This window comes from Dipodomys merriami, unplaced genomic scaffold, assembly GCF_024711535.1.
Source record: "Dipodomys merriami isolate MVZ:Mamm:240054 unplaced genomic scaffold, mDipMer1.0.p SCAF_4035, whole genome shotgun sequence".
NCBI classification, from domain to species: domain Eukaryota; kingdom Metazoa; phylum Chordata; class Mammalia; order Rodentia; family Heteromyidae; genus Dipodomys; species Dipodomys merriami.
In genome coordinates, this window is record NW_027205644.1 from 487 (window position 1) to 13,569 (window position 13,083).

The 13,083-nt window shown below is 40.3% G+C and overlaps 1 long non-coding RNA gene across 1 annotated transcript; it reads right to left on the reverse strand.

Moving 5' to 3' along the window:
* Positions 1-2,913: 2,913 nt before the first annotated feature.
* Positions 2,914-7,395, reverse strand: LOC138806672 (uncharacterized). Its single transcript, XR_011365954.1, has 4 exons — positions 7,321-7,395; positions 4,855-4,924; positions 3,721-3,764; positions 2,914-3,003 (listed from the first exon to the last, which is right to left on the reverse strand). It is a non-coding gene; the product is annotated as an uncharacterized lncRNA (long non-coding RNA).
* Positions 7,396-13,083: the final 5,688 nt, after the last annotated feature.

The following is a 13,083-nucleotide window of genomic DNA, read 5'->3' on the forward strand; positions in this document are numbered from 1 at the left end:
GAATTACAAGAGGTGCTATGGAGGTTTGTAGAGAAATAATAAAAGGAATTATGTTTCAACTGACATAGCATAGATGTCATACTACTTTAAAAAACAAACAAAAAAAAAAAAAAAAACGGATTTTAAGAGACCAGGCACTGTCGGCTCATGCCTGTAATCACAACTACTCTCAGGAAGCTGAGATCGGAAGACAGAGCTTCAAAGCCAGTCAAGGCAGGAAAGGAAAATTCATAGATTCTTATTTGCAATGAACTGCCAAAAGAGCCAGAAGTGGAATTGTTACTCGAGTGGTAAAATGCTAGTCTTGAGCTAAAAAGCTCAGTGACAGTGCCCAGGCCCTGAGTTCTAGCCCCAGAACTGATACAATCAAAAGAGGGAAACATTGAGACATTTTACAAAACCTACCTGTGCCAAATATTCTGCAAGCTCATGTAATATTTTCTAACTTTAATTGGCTTAAATCCAAAAGTAGAGACAACAGTCTCTTCAGCTATTATCTAACAAACCTCAGTCTATCCAAGCAGGTACATACATTTAACATTATTAAAGTGTGGCAGTGATGAAAAATGTCATTTCATAAGTTTAACTTACATTTTTGTATGTACTTCAACAACTACTTTCATCCTAATACAAGCATATTTCTATGAAGAGAAGGAAGTAATTTTTTAAAGTATATCTTAAGTGCTTTAACAATATAAAGCTTAAGTCACTCAGAAAAAGGGAAGTATTATCCAATGTGCTAACAAAGCAAAGAAAAACAACTTTCCTAAACAAACAGATCCAAGATGACCACTTCCAATAGTGGCAACTCCAATCCTTAAGATTCCAATGAAAGCTCTATCCACGGCATTACGGACAAAGTGTTGGAGTTTTCATTACTATACATCAATTATCTAAAGGTACTAAAGCAAATTAACCCAACTCCTACATTAGCTTGTTCAGTAATTACCAATCTCAAGACTATTAACATTTGAATCAGATAATTATTCTTTACAGAGCAACAGTCCTAACTTTGTAGGGTATGTACCAGCACTCAGCCTCTGCCCAGTAGATGTCATATTTTTAACAAGCAAAATACTCCAACCAAAAGAGGAAAAAAAAGCACCAAATTGCAATACCCAAGTACCCCTTCATTTGTATATAAAATAATAAGCATACTGAAAAAAAACCCAAAGATACAGAAATAAAGGACCTCTTGTTAATTTGTCCTATTGTTTTTAGATAACTCTGTATTCTTTACCTCATATATGGTGCATACACATGCACATCTGAAGGAAAGTAGGAGCAGAGCACACAATCAGTGGGAAGCGGGTGAAAAAATACAGCACAGGGGCCCATCAACTGCACTGGACATTGATGAAAATGAACTAAGCAACTCAAGGGCGGTGATGGGAGGGAATGAGAGAGGGAACAGCAAAAGGAAAAAAAATGTACCTATCACCCAATTTGTAAAAAATAGTTTTATTGCTAAAGATCATGGAATTCAAAAGCAATATGGATTAAGATAATGATTATCATTGTGAAGATTAAAGGGTATTTGTAAGTTAAATAAATATAATTTAAAAACTCCAAATATTGTTACTGTCTCTGGTTGAAAACCACTAATTGGAGGTCTAATGATTTTAAGAATTTGTGGTCTCACTGAAAGGCTGAAAAGAACCAGTCCCAAATGTGTATGATACTAGCTTTCCTGCTTTCTATGTAAGCTCTGGAGGCAACTCAAATACCAGGAGGTGACCAAATTATAAAAAGGAAGAAAAAGAATTTAGTTACAGAAACAGGTAAGTTTGACAAGAATTAAAAACCTACTATTGCTGGGCACTGGTGGCTCAAGCCTGTAATCCTAGCTACTCAGGAAGCTAAGATCTTAGGGATCACTTTAAAGTCAACCAGCCAGGAAAATCTGTGACTCTTATCTCCAATAAATTACCAAAAAAGCCAGAAGGGGAGCTGTGGCTCAAGTGGTAGAGTGTTAGCCTTGAGCAAAAGAAGCTCAGGGATAGCACCTAGGCCCTGAGTTCAAACCCCAGGATTGGCATTAAAAAAAAAAAATTAGAGAGAGAGAGAGAGAGAGTTAGCTGCTTGCTGGTGGATCTTGCCTGTAATACTAGCTACTAAGGAGATTGATATCTGAGGATCGAAGTTCAAAGCCTGCCAAGGCAGGAAAGCCCAGGAGATTTCTTATCTCCAATTAACCTCTAGAAAACAAGAAGTAGAACTGAGGCTCAAGTGGTAGAATGTTAGCCTTGAGTAAAAAAGCTCAGTGACTAAGCTCTTGTCATGAGTTCAAGTCCCAAGATCAGCATCAAAAAACAAAAACAAAAAGCCAACAACAAAACAACCCTACTGTTTTGTGCCCCAAGTCTGTAATCTTTTCTACTCTAGAGGCTGAGATATGTGGAACAATGTTCAAAGCCACCTAGGGCAGGAAAGTCAAGGAGACTCTTATCTCTAACCAATTAAAAAACAGAAGCAGAACTGTGGCTCCAGTGGTAGAGTATTAGCCTTGAGCAATTAAGCTCACACACTGTGCCCAGGCCCAGAATTCAAGCCTCAGAACCAGATGGGGGTGGGGAGATGCCAACACTATTGATTTGAAGGCTAAGATATGAGGATCACGGTTTGAAGCCAGCCCAGGCAAGAAAGTCCATGAGACTCTTATCTCCAATTAAACCCCCTCGCTGCTTCCACTGAGTAAATATGGTTAGCTTTTTTCTAAAGTTAACTTAGTGATATAGATTTTAATCTAAGTAAGGGAATCACTTATTCCTAGGGAATACTAGGAAGTTTTTTTTCCCCTTCATTCCTCATTTCCCGTGGGTAATTAATGGAAGAGAAACTGCTTGAGTGTTCCTGGGCTTCTGGTCTCCTATAACAGGTGTCAGATTTCTCCAGGTGAATGCTTACCGGTAAGGGATTGGATAAGGAATGTTGCGGTGAGGATCGTGCAACTGGTGGAACACTTCTGCCAGGGCTGGTTCCTGGCCCGCTTCCCCCAGCAAACTGGCCAACAGGGAAAAATGGATATGAATAATTCAAAATAGTACTATGCTTCAGATAAGGAGAGTAAAAGATTAATACACAAACAGGTCTTAATTATACATGGCCCTTTTAAGTCAGTACATCTTACTCTAGAGAGAAAATTTCATGTAAGTGAAATTCTGCTCTTTTCAATGAGATTTTTAAGAATGAGCTACCACAGAAATACACCAAGATATATGGAAAACATGAGTAGAAAGTTGAAAGTACACATGGTTTTGAATGGCAGAAGAGTGTTTTCTCTGTTTGCCTCAAAATAAACATAGCAAAAATGCAGTGGTGCAGTGGTGTTAGTTGTTTTTAGTAACACTAGGAATGGGTCACTGGGCTCTCACACATTCCTCTGGTCTAAGGGAAGAGGACAAAAGAAGAGAGTAAATCATTCCACCTTAATCTTTGAAAGACACAAAACCTCATTTGACCAAGGAAAAAAAATTACCTCATGTGAATTCTTTTACCATCACAAACAAAGCACATAATAAAAACTATTTTAAATTTAGCAAGTTAGCAGCAGTTTCCTCTTATTAAGAGAGATGGGGCAGAATTAAATGATAAAGATGGAAAGAAAAAGGGGAAAATGATAGTAAGGCAAAATATTGCACCCTAATGCATTGAAGGAACACAGATTTAGGTTTTTAAAAATTCACTGTAGGTTTTTTTTCCCCAAAAAATATAACTTACCTCAAAGTAATCACTAATTTTATGTCCCCTAGGAGTGCCTTTCCCTGAAAATGAAACCAAAGTGATTACAGTTTTTCCAATGCACATGTAAAACATTATAACCAAAATGCATTTTAACTGTACACATTGCTGTAACCCAAGTGTTGGCTTAACTGTTATAACAAATGAACCAAAAACAATCTTTCTTTTATAAATATGCCAAAGAGGAGGAACAAAACTCATCTATAATCTCAATTTATGAGAATGGAGATTCAAAATGCACTAAACGGAACTACAGAGTTGATTGATTCTGTTTCACTAAGAACACATGATTTTGTCACTATGGGAGAATTTTCCTTCCAAAATGTAAGAACAATGAAAATGATCAAGATTTCTATTCCTTACAACACAAGTGAAAAGGGCCAAACAATTTATTCTTTGAGTACATATTTGGCATTATAGCCATCATCTTTGTAGATTTATTCCAATGGACCCCATTCCTGAACTAAATAATTGCCATGGAACAGCAGCAATGTACATTTTTAAAATTTTGGCTACTAACAAACCACAGTTCTAATCTAAGACATGGTTAAAACTTAACTGTATCCTCTTTTGTATACAACTCAAGTTTGGTCTGAAGAAAAACCTATGAGCTAAAATTGGCTTGAAATACAATGAGGGAAGGGGTTAGAAGTGTGCCTTAGTTGGTAGAGCACCAATCAGCAAAAGTGTCAGGTACTGATTTTGAGTCCCTCCAGTCTTAGGAAGAAAAGAAAAGAAAAGAGAAAAGGAAAGGAAAGGAAAGGAAAGGGAGAGAGAGAGAGAGAGAGAGAGAGAGAGAGAGAGAGAGAGAGAGAGAGAGAGAGAGAGAGAGAGAGAGAGAGAGAGAGAGAGAAAGAAAGAAAGAAAGAAAGAAAGAAAGAAAGAAAGAAAGAAAGAAAGAAAGAAAGAAAGAAAAAAGAAATAGGAAAAACAGCCTCCAAAGAGTTGATCCCATTTTGTCTGGGATGCAAGCCCATTATAAAACAGCCTGATATTGTGGAGAGATATAAAAACTTTCTTAGGAATCCTTGTATAAAAGCTAATAATTTATTGTGAATTAGAAAACTCTAAATATATAAAGATTCAGTATTTTCCATTGGTGTAAAATACTACCTTGGCTAGTTTCATATGGTTCAGCTTTTCTTTTCCGATTTCGCTGGTCATTCTGCTTTTTCTCAGGAGTCTGTTAAATATCACATATGTCACAATTAGTATCTTGGTAAACTTTTTACATTAGGAAAATAGAGCACATACAAATAACAATATATAAGAGATATATAACAAATATATAAGAGATGAGTCTGGCACAAACAATTCCTGAATCAGTGTCTTGCTCTGAGGACAAAGAAAAAAATAAAAAATACAGAATCCAGCTGGGTGCCAGTGGCTCACACCTGTAATCCTAACTACTCAGGTGGCTGAGATCTACAGAGCATGGTTCAAAGCCAGCCCGGGCAGGAAAGTCCATGAGACTCTTATCTCCAATGAACCATCAGAAAACCAGAAGTGGCACTGTGGCTCAAGTGGTAGAGCATTCACCTTAAGCTGAAGAGCTCAGCGACAGAGCCCAGGCCTAGAGTTCAAACCCCAGGATTGACCAAAAAAAAAGTCCAGAATACTATTCAGTTTTTGGCAAGTTGCTTAAAATACTACATCTTTGATTTACTGACATATAAGTTAAACTTCCATAAATGTTAAATGTGTGATAGTACATGCCTATAATGCCACACTTGGGAGGCTGAGGCAGGAGGACCACAAGTTTAAGGTCAGTGTGAGCTACAACAGTAAGCCTTTCTCTAAAAACACAAAAACATTTTTTAAAAGCACAAATATAAGATAAAGTAGACTCTTGGACAACTTTATAAGTGCTTAACCCAGCCAAGAGCTGGTGGCTCATGCCTAAAATCCTAGCTATTTAGGAGGCTGATGAGATCTGAGAATCACAGTTCAAAGCCATCCCTGGCAGAAATATTCCTGAGATTCTTATCTCCAATTAACCAGCAAAAAGCTGAAAGTAGAGCTGTAGTTCTAGTAGCAGATGCTAGCCTTGAATGACAAAACTAAGTAAGAATAAGAAGAGTCTGGGCTGGGAAGTTGGCTCAGTTGGTAGAGTGCTTGCCTCGATTGCATGAGGCCATGGGTTCGATTCCTCAGTACCACATAAACAGAAAAAAGCCGGAAGTGGCACTGTGGTTCAAGTGGTAGGGCTCAAGCCTTGAGCTGAAGAGCTAAGGAACAGCACCCAGGACCAGCGTTCAGCCCCCACGACAAAAAAAAAAAAAAAGGAATAAGAAGAGTCCAAGCCCCATTACCAGCCAGCACAAAAAAAAAAAGTAAACAAAATAAAAGTCTTTAAGCCAACACTCTTTTTCCAAGAAGGAAAGATGTGCCAAACAAATGAATTTGCAAGTCTTATGTATGGTAACAGACTTACTCACATCTATATCTATGCAGTTAAGAGTATTTGCCCAATATTTTAAATTTGAGCAGGAAAAATTAAAAACAAACAGGTAAAACATAGTGGTCCATACCATAATCCCAGTTACGTGGGAGGGAGAGGCAAGTTTGGGCAAAAACCTAAAACTATCTGAAAAAGTTTAAAAAGTAAAAGGACTGGGAGTACAGCTCAAGTGGTAGAGCATAGGACTTTGATGTCCTAAGTCCAAACTCCAATGCCATTCTCCTCAAAAGAAAAAAGCAAAAACAAACAAACAAACAAAAAAACCCTCTATTATTAAAGTTAGCCAATGGTCCATTCTGTTAAAGTACTGACAAATGAAATAAAATTCAGCCAGTGCCTAGAGGCTGTTCTTTAAGATGTTTCACATTTACAAACATCAAGAAGTTCTTTAGCTGGGTGCTGATGGCTCAGGCCTATAATCCTAACTACTCAGGAGGCTGAGCTCTCAGGATCATGGTTTAAAGCCAGAGCTGACAGGAAAGTCCATGAGACTTTCCTGTCAATTAACCAACAAAAAACCAGAAATGACCTTATGGCTCAAATGATAGAGTGCTAACTAGCCTTGAGCACAAAAGTTCAGTGACAGTGACCAAGCTGAGTTCAAGCCCCAGGACCAGCACAATAATAATAATTATTATTATTCAAATATGAATATTAAATTTAATTCAGCTACAACTGCAGTTGGCTGATACTTACTGATGGCAACTATGCCCAACCACCCACCCCAAAAAAAAGACATGATAAAAATGATAAAAGGGCTGGGAATGTGGCTTAGTGGCAGAATGCTTGCCTAGCATGCGTGAAGCCCTGGACTCAATTCCTCAGTACCACATACACAGAAAAAGCCAGAAGTGGCGCTGTGGCTCAAGTGGTAAAGTGCTAGCCTTGAGCAAAAGAAGCTCAGGGACAGTGCCCAGGGCCTGAGTTCAAGCCCCAGGACTGGCACACACACACAAAAAAAAAAACATAAAAACTCATTAATACTACATCAAAGCTATACAAATACAAACAGCACACAATTCACACAGGCTTAACAATGCCTGAGTGTCTGTGAAGGCAAAAAGAGTGCTTTTAACCCAGACTAAGCACAGAAGTCTTGCCTGGATGTAGTTTCTTACCTCTACTTCTTTATCACTCAAGGACCCCACACTGCACAAGCTCTGGTTGGAAGACTCACTATTGAGTGGCCCCTGAAAAGAAAAATTTTTTTAAAGAATCAAAAGAAATTTTAATTTAAAATGACTACAAAACTGAAGAAGAAGCCTGCTGATTCTGATGTCTAAGTTAAGAGCAACAACACCTTCTATCAATTTGACAATAACTTGAACTATGCCCTCCACATTAAAATTCTCTAGCTCTTACTAATTTCACTTGCTTTACAAACTATTCGTGTGCAGGTTTTCCCTCTAAAGTACTTTCACATGTTCTTAATAAGAATATTTTCATTATAAATTCTTCTTAAAGGAAAATAAGCACGGAAATCAATTCTCCCTGCCTTGTATATCATAAAAACAGCATCTAGAAGTTGTGATGCTCAAGAGTATGTTAAGAGTTCTTTATGAGGGGTGGTTAGGAACCACAATAAAGCAAGTACTTTTCTAAGTCATGCTTAAGGAGGCACAAAAGCTCAAAAAAAAAAAAAAAAAAGGTTACATTCCAGCACTTGGGAGGCTAAAAGCAGAAGGATCATCAGTTGGAGGCCAGTCTAATCCATATAGACAGGCTATGTCTGAGAAGAAAAACCAAAGAACAAAAAAGTTACATGAGATTGACTGTACAATAACGTAAGTTTCAGGAACTGGTGACATTATATAAAAAGACAAGTATTCAGAACTTCAAGCCAGGTATTTGTGGTTCACACCTGTAATCCTAGCTACTCAGGTGTGGCTGAGATCTGATGACTGCAGTTCAAAGCCAGCCCAAGCAGGAAAGTCTGTGAGACTCATCTCCAATTAACGGAGGGGGGGGGGGGGCGCAGGGCGGCGCCCCTGGAAGTAGAGCTGTGGCTCAAGTGGTAAGTGGTAGAATGTTAGTCTTGAGCAAAGAATTCAGAGACAGCACACAGGTCCAAAATTCAAGCACCAGGACTAACAACAAAACAAAACAACACTGGAAATGTTCCAAAAAGCAAAGAGTAAAATCTGTTCAATAAAATATATGAAAATTCATTCAAAAAGGGAAAAGCCCATGGTATTCAAACCAATACTACTACCTTCTGTCTTCCCCCCTAAGCCTGGCTCCAGACTGCCCTGGTCAACAACACAAGGCTCCCTTCCCCCACATGCAAGCATTCCTGCCTTTAGACTCTTGCTGCTAAAGCTGTCTCAGAGAAGCAGGGGCCTTCCTTTTTCTGTCAAACCCCTACTGTGGGACAGAGGCTCTACTATAGGCATGGCACAGAGAACACAACAAACCAACAGCTCTCCATTCCTCCAAAGTCAGTGGTTCCACAATAGGAGAGAAACCAAGAGGACTTCACTCACAGAAACAGTTTGTCATTGTCCCAGGTCTTCAAAACCCTGACGAGTATTTTGAGTCTAAGGGAAGAAACAGGACCACAGTATCCAAAGCACTTGACTTCATTTGCAATAGTGTTAACAAATTTAAGTATATTATTAAAAGCCAGGTGCTGGTGTGCTGGTGGTTCATGCCTGTAATCCTACCTACTCAGCAAGATGAGATCTGAAGATTGTGGTTCCCAGCCAGCTCAGGCAGGAAAGTCTATTTGAGATTCTTGTCTCCAATTAACCACTAAAAAGCTGGAAGTGGAGCTGTGGCTCAAAGTGGTAGAGAGCTATAGCCTTGAGGAAAATAACCCCAAAAAAAGGGTTTTCTTAAGAATAGATGGCTAAGGCTGGGAAGGTGGCTCAGTGGTAGAGCGCTTGCCTTACATGCATGAGGCCCTGGGTTCGATTCCTTAGCACCACATAAGCAAAAAGAAAAAAGCCGGAAGTGGCGCTGTGGCTCAAGAGGTAGAGCGCTAGCCTTGAGCTGAAGAACTGAGGGACAGCGCTCAGGCCCAGAGTTCAGGCCCCACGACTGGATGCAAAAAAAAAAAAAAGAATAGATGGCTAAGACCCTAGAGCTCAGGTCTATAATCTTACTCAGGAGGCTGAGATCTGAGAATCACACTTCAAAGCCAGCTAAGGCAAGAAAGTTTCTGAGACTTTTATCTCCAAATAACCACCAGAAAACCAGAAGTGGTTGAGTGCTGGCTGTTAGCTTTGAGCAAAAACAGTTCAAGGACCATACCTAGACCCTGATTTCAAGCCCCATAACCCACAAAAAATAAAAAAAATAAAAAGTGGCAGCAGAGATGAGGGTGTAACACAGTAACCAAATACATGTACACATGAGGCCCTGAGTTCTACCTGTGCACCTGTCCCCTTAAAAAAAAAAAAAAAAAAAAAAGATTGTGATAGAAGAAAAGTTTAATGAAACTGGACCAGACTATAAACCTCCTCCTAGACAGTAAACCAGTTACTTAGTTTACAACAGAGAACCAGAGCACAAGGGAGTAACTCTCCTAGGGTCAGAACAAACAGCTAAGAAAAAATGGGCAGAAATCCTTCAGAAAAGCTACATTTGATTAAACTAGATTATAATAAAATTTACCCAGGAAATTGTTAGGAGGGGGGGAGAGCAACTAAATGTTAGTTGTATTTAACAGGTGGATATGATACAGAAATAGAGTATCCATACATAGTCACCTAGGATGAATATTGCCATACAGAAAGGCATACGATCAGAGGCTCAACACTTAAGAGGTAGGGATAGGGCAGAATAGATGTCATTAAAATAACACATCTAAGGTGGTACCCTCCTACATGTGTCCACCTCCACCTCCACCTTTACTGGCCCCAAAGCAAATGTAACAGTAACAAGCACAGGAGCTAGGGGAGAACTCAGTTCCCAGAGTTGTTATATCATCTAAAATCACATGAGAGTTGATATATAGTCAGTAGTACATCATTTGCCTGGCATAGATAATGCCAAAGGCCCTGAGGGGAATCCTCAGCACTACAATCAAGTAATCAAGCAATCAATGAAAAATAAATAAAAATTTTAAAGAACAGATATGATGGTATGAGCCTGTATTCTCAGCACTTAGGAGACTGACACAGGCAATTCAAGAGTTGCAGACAATGGTGGCTCCCACCTGTAATCCTATCTACTCAAGAGATTAAGATCTGAGGATGAAGGTTTGAAGCCAGCACAGGTATAAAAATCTGTAAGACTCCATCTCTAATAAATCTCCATCTCTAATTGCTATATTCAAGCAATATGCTGTTATTCAATGTCAGCTGTAATAAAAAAAAAAAAAAACTAAGCAAGAGCACAAGGCCTTGAGTTCAAGCTCCAGTACAGGAATACACATACACACACATATATACGTATGTATATACATACATACACACACAGAGTAAAATAAAGACTATCTAATTGTAAGAAGTACTTAACAGCTGCTTTGTTGGGCATAAAAGCAGGAAAAAAGCTTAGCATCTCTACCTGCATTGTATATGTGTCTTTCAGTCATTCTCTCTGCAGTGGACTTTTAGAATTGGGGAGTGACGCCAGGCACCAGTGGCTCACACCTTTTATCCTAGCTACTAAGGAGGCTGAGATCTGAGGATCAAGGTTCACAGCCAGCCCCAGCAGGAAAGTCCATGAGACTCTTATCTCCAATAAAACACTAGAAAACCGGAAATGGTGCTGTGGCTCAAGCGGTAGAGCGCTCCCCTTGAGCTGAAGGGCCCAAGGACAGCGCCCAAGCCCAGAGTTCAAGCCCCATGACTGACCAAAAAAAAACCCAAAAACAAAGAATTGGGGAGTGACAGGATTTATGACTGATCAGTAACATTTTTATGGGATTAAAACTACTCCTAGAGGGCTGGGAAGGTGGCTTAGTGATAGAGTGCATGCCTTGCATTCATGAGGCCCTGGGTTCGATTCCTCAGCACCACATAAGCAGAAAAAGCTGGAAGTGGTGCTATGGCTCAAATGGTAGAGTGCTAGCCTTGAGCTGAAGAGCTGAGGGACAGCACCCAGGCCCAGAGTTCAGGCACCACAACCGACAAAAAAAAAAAAGTTAAGGTAACTAGGTATATACTCAACAAAAGTGAAAATATATGCACACAAAAATGTGGATACAAATGTAATAGCAGCATTATTCATAAAAGCTACGGGGTTGGGGATGGGAATGTGGCTTAGTGGTAGAGTGCTTGCCTGGCATGCATGAAACCCTGGATTTGATTCCTCAGTACGACACACAGAAAAAGCCAGTAGTGGCACTTGGCCCATGTGGTAGAGTGCTAGCCTTGAGCAAAAAGCTCAGGGACAGTGCCCAGGCCCTGAGTTCAAGCCCCAGGACTGGCAAAAAAAGGAAGGAAGGAAGGAAGGAAGGAAGGAAGGAAGGAAGGAAGGAAGGAAGGAAGGAAGGAAGGAAGGGAGGGAGGGAGGGAGGGAGGGAGGGAGGGAGGGACGGAGGGAGGGACGGAGGGAGGGACGGAGGGAGGGGGGAGGGAGGGGGGAGGGAGGGGGGAGGGAGGGGGGGAGAGGGAGGGGGGGAGAGGGAGGGAGGAAGGAAGGAAGGAAGGAAGGAAGGAAGGAAGGAAGGAAGGAAGGAAGGAAGGAAGGAAGGAAGGAAGGAAGGAAAAAAGAGCCGGGCGCCAGTGGCTCACTCCTGTAATCCTAGCTACTCAGGAGGCTGAGATCTAAGGATCGAGGTTTGAAGCCAGCCTGGGCAAGAAAGTCCATGAGACTCTTATCTCCAATAAAAAAAAATTAGAAAACTAGAAGTGGTGCTGTGGTTCAAGCGATAGAGTGCTCACCTTGAGCTGAAGAGCACAGGGACAGCGCCCAAGCCCAGAGTTCAAGCCCCACAACCAACCAAAAAAAAAAAGAAAATCTAACAGGTTGAAAAACAGAGGACTACTGACTCAAAAAGAATAAAAATATGGAATATCCTTAATTATTCACTATAAATCCAATTAAACTGAGTATAGACACAGCCACTGATAAACCTTGAAAATATTTTTCTAAAGTAAAAATAGTCAGAATAAACCATATAGCAAATATCTCCATTCCTATGAAAATCCAAAATAGATAAGTTTAGAACACTTACAAAATAAATTAGGAGCAGGCACTGGTGACTCACACCTGTAATCCTGGCTATTCAGGAGGCTGACATCTGAGAATCACAGTTCAAAGCCAGCCCGGGCAGGAAAGTCCATGAGATTCCTATCTCCAATAAGCCACAGAAAACCAGAAGTGGTGGTGTGGCTCAATTGGTAGAGCACTAGCCTTGTGCTGAAGAGCTCAGGAACAGCATGCAGGCCCAGAGTTCAAACACCAAGACCAACCAAAAAAAGAAAAGAAGGGAGGGAGGGAGGCAGGGAGGGAGGGAGGGAGGGAAAGAAAAAGAAAGAAAGAAAGAAAGAAAGAAGAAAGAAAGAAAGAAAGAAAGAAAGAAAGAAAGAAAGAAAGAAAGAAAGAAAGGAAAAGAAAAGAAAAGAAATTAGTGGTTGGTAGGCTGAAGACAGCTGTAGGGGTGGGAGGGAGTGAAAAGATTAAAAGTGAGGGCTGGGAAGGTGGCTCAGTGGTAGAGCGCTTGCCTTGCATGCATGAGGCCCTGGGTTCAATTCCTCAGCACCACATAAGCAGAAAAAAAAAGCCAGAAGTGGCACTGTGGCTCAAGTGGTAGAGCACCAGCCTTGAGCTGAAGAGCTGAGGGACAGTGCCCAGGCCCAGAGTTCAGGCCCCACGACCTTACCAAAAAAAAAAAAAAAGAGTAAAAGTGAAAGGCCATAGGATTTCTTCTGAAGGTGATGAAAATGTTCTAAAACTGCATCGATGATGTATACTTACTTGGCAACATACTA